Source organism: Mustela nivalis, assembly GCF_964662115.1.
Source record: "Mustela nivalis genome assembly, chromosome: 18".
In the NCBI taxonomy this organism is placed as follows: Eukaryota; Metazoa; Chordata; class Mammalia; order Carnivora; family Mustelidae; genus Mustela; species Mustela nivalis.
In genome coordinates, this window is record NC_139037.1 from 28,878,168 (window position 1) to 28,882,070 (window position 3,903).

General features: G+C 49.7%; 1 long non-coding RNA gene across 1 annotated transcript; it reads right to left on the bottom strand.

The window, feature by feature from the left end:
• Positions 1–825: 825 nt before the first annotated feature.
• Positions 826–1,494, bottom strand: LOC309852283. Its single transcript, XR_014305158.1, has 2 exons — positions 1,335–1,494; positions 826–1,135 (listed from the first exon to the last, which is right to left on the bottom strand). It is a non-coding gene; the product is annotated as an uncharacterized lncRNA (long non-coding RNA).
• Positions 1,495–3,903: the final 2,409 nt, after the last annotated feature.

A 3,903-nucleotide genomic window follows, 5' to 3' on the forward strand; every position in this document is an offset into this window, starting at 1 on the left:
AGACCATATTAGGCCCATTCAGAGCGGAGAATGTCCCTTTTAAAAATGCATGACCCCCGCCGCTCGGGCAGGTCGGGCCGGGCTCGGCTGGCCTCAGGTGAGCCTTGACCCCTCCCGACCTGGTCTAACCAAACACACGTGCGGGTTGGCCATGGGACCGTTTAGGGCTCCCCTCTCAAGGTCAGCGCAGGCGGGCGCTGGAGGGTTAGTATTCAGCAGGCTTCTCCCTCAGCTGACGGAGCCGCTTTGAACTTTTCCCTTTTGAACAAATAGGACGGGAAAGAATTGCAAAGAAACAGGCGCTGAGAATCATAGAAGGGCGCTCGCCGCAAATAAATAAATAAATGGCCAGCCGTGTCCCCGGAAAATGAAAGGCACCACTCCCGGATTGCCAGTGTCTCCATGCATTTGGGGCAGATGAGAAACTTTAAAATAAAAACAATAGAATAAACCGGCGCTCTTTTTCTTCCCCCGCTCCGAAGGATGAACCCTTTATTTTTGACAACAAATAAGAGGCAGTTGGCAGGTATGGTGTGCTATGCGCCATGAAATATTTAGCAAGGCAGTAAGGACTCCCCGGACAGCTTAAGAAAACCACGATTATATTCAGAGCGAAAGCCATGAACAAACAGAGGGGGGGAAGACAAAGAAAGATAAAGGAAGGCCTTTCATCAGGACTTCCTGTCCAATAATGCAGCCAGGCTTGATCCATATGTTTTGAGAAAAATCAAAGTGTCACAACAATCCAAAATGTCAATAGCTCCGGTAAGGAATATTGTCTAACATTTTCTATTACACTGTTCAAGAATTTGCCTCCCAGCACAATTTGGAAGAAAACACTCTTTTATTTCGAAAACGCTCAAAGAAAAGAAAGGCGAGGGGTGGGGGAGAAGGAAGCAGAGCGAGGCGCATTTCACCGCCGTGTGTAATACAATAACGCTCTGGGCTCCCGAACCGGCCTGAAAGCCGATCCTCTGATGAAAGTGAGTTCTGCACACCTCTCCTGTGTTCCGTCCTTTCTTTGCGCCCACTCTTGCAAAGGCACTTCCTGGACGGTTGGATGTCACCGAGCCGTCTCCACGCCGCGGGAAACTGGAGAAGGTGGGCTTTCAGCTGCCTTCATATTTGGATAATCCTGCATAACAATTTCAAGGCTGCGTCTGGAAAGTTCCACGGGCCCCTCTCTGCGCTCGGCGCCTGGCCCCGTTGGGGGACCCGTGTCAGGGAGGGGAGAGAGGTAAACAAACAAACAAACAAACAAAACCCACCAGACCCTGGTGTGTAAACAAATAATTTATGGCTGCCTCTGCAAAATGGAGACAAAATGCACGCACCTTGCCCTGGGCGGGGGCAGCCCTGCTGGATCCAGTTTGACAGAACTTGGGTCCGGGCACCTCCTGGAGTTGCCTCCTCAACATCCTGGACGTTCTAGAAGGAAAAAAAAATCAAGCACAAGTGGCCACTGTTGGTGCCTCGTGGCGTCTTAACTAGAATGAGACAGGCCTCCGACAATCAATATTAGTGACAAATTAATCTCTGCGTATGAAGTGTTGTTAGCTTGGAGGCTGTCCCGGTGCCCGACATAATTGTCTCAATGAAGTTGAGGCCTTCATGCCCATTTGTGGGTAGTTTTCCTGGGCAGCTGCCTGTGGTTTAGCACTCTGGTTGGCCAGAGGGCTTCGGTCACATCGGAGGAAATCACAGGGCGTCCCTGTCCTTGTTCCTTTCATTCCCTCTCTGCTAGGCCTTTATCTTTGCTTCCAAACAAACCCTTGCCAAGAGTTGAGAAGCCACCCTTCACTTGTCTCAAGGGAGGGAGAAGTCCAGGCGGGGGGGGGGGGGGGGGGGGCAGGCGGTGGTTGTCGACATTTCTGCCCAAACTCAGAATTTACTAGAAACTCTTTGTAAGCACGAGGCGAACCAGACACTCCATGTCAGGGGTTCCAAATTCTCCTTTATTTATTTATTTTTTCTTTCCAAAATGGAGAGGGCACACAATGCCTCTGTGACCCCAAGATTTCTAAACGTGTCTGTGCTGGTGGTGGTGTGGGGGGTGGGGCGGGGAGGGCAGGATGTTCATATCCAGAGCTAAAATTCACCCAGTCTGCATTGGTGTTAAATATTGGGATATTTTATACCAGTTGCTGAACAGCCCTTCCCTGCCAGTCCCCCTGGTGCTTGTTGTCCTGGCTTTTGCCCAGAACTCTCCTCATTTCCTTTAATTTGGCACCTAAAGGGTTAATATCTGGTACCACAAGAGGACCCACAGGACATCCCTGCCTGGTGCCCACGGGCAAGGGTCACTGCCCACCACCATGGGGTATTTTGCTATAACCCTACCTTAGTTCCACCACATTCATTGCCAAGCCTGAGGTCATGCAGCTTTGCCCTTGGTCGAGTTCTTGGAGAATGCCTTCAGGAGAGCAAGGCTTTCCTGAGCGCTCCCCTCCTTGGGACCCAGTTTCCGACTGACTTCAGGAGGGACATGGAGGGACATGGAGGGACCCTAGGGAACAGCACAGCAAACAGGAGAGACTCAAATGCCTCTTGCCCCAGTCACAAACAGTAAACAGCAGCAGAAATCAACACTCACCAGGGTATAATTGTCATTAGTATGTAAATTTTAAAAGCTCAGTCAAAAATATCAATACCTCCCACTTAATTTATTACTGTATAAAGATGGATGGTCGTGGAGCGTAGCATCGATTTTTAGAGCCCTTAAAAAAAAAAGAAAAGGCGGGGAAGAAAATCGTCAAAGACAACTTAACACAAAATGCTGTGTCTCAAAATTAATCACCGTGTCTTTTTAAACACGCACGCACACTTACAAAAACACTGTACCAACAGCCTGTGCGGGTCCATCTTCTTTGATTGGCTTTTGTGAAAATGAAGAAATGAAAGAGGCCATTTCTGCAACGAGCCCTCTCAGAATGGATTAGATGTAAAGACAGGTTAGCATTTTTACTGTATCGACAGCCGACCATTAGGCGAGCGCACTCCAGCCCCGCCACTGAGAGGAAATCGAACAGAGCAGTCCCCTGGCCGGGCCGGGCAGGACAGCCTATCAGCTCCCGGGCCCTGGCCCACGGGGCTGTCACCGCCCTTCCGCGCTCTCTCCCCGCCTGCTGTCATTATGCCGTCACCTCCCTATTTCCTAAAGTGTTCCTAGGAATGGTCATGACCACTAAATAAATAAGTAAATTCATCATCAGGTTTAAAACTGTGTCGGAGAGCCCGTAACCCTGGGAATTGTGTTTGTGTCTGCAATGACGCAGAGATCAGCGCGTGATTGTCCCCTGGGCCGTGACAGGATGGGACACTTGCCTGCTTCTGACGTTTTGAGATGCTTGCCTGTGTGCAGAGGGAGAAGAGGGGTGGAGACAAATGATGGAGAGGGACGGGGGGGTGTGGAAAAAGGCAAGGAGAACCATGAAGATGCCGAGGTGGGGGTATTTTGAAAGTGTGTCGCACACCGCTCGTTTTGTTCTGTTTTTCAGGCACTGCGGCTCTGGATCGTGGAACGTTTCCCTGATGACAGCATCTAAAGCTTTCTTGTAGCCCGGAGAGGGGTTGTGTCTCTACATCTCCCCGTGAGCCAAGATTTCCAAAAGAACAGGCATGCCCACATTTTAGTGAGATAATAAGATAAAGATATTATTCGTCTCTGTTGCACGAATTCTAGGACTCTGTCTCTCGTGTTCCTCAGCAAACCCCATGAACTACAGATTATTATCTTGGGCTTTATTACGGCAGCTGGGAAAACTTATTTATTTTTTATAGAGTTGTTCTACTCATAATCAGGCTACGAGCCAAGAACAGTACCCTCACAATCCTCAGACTCGAAATGCCCATCTTTTTCGAGAAGCATTTTGTCGAGCGAGCCCCAGTCCCCAATATGGGCTG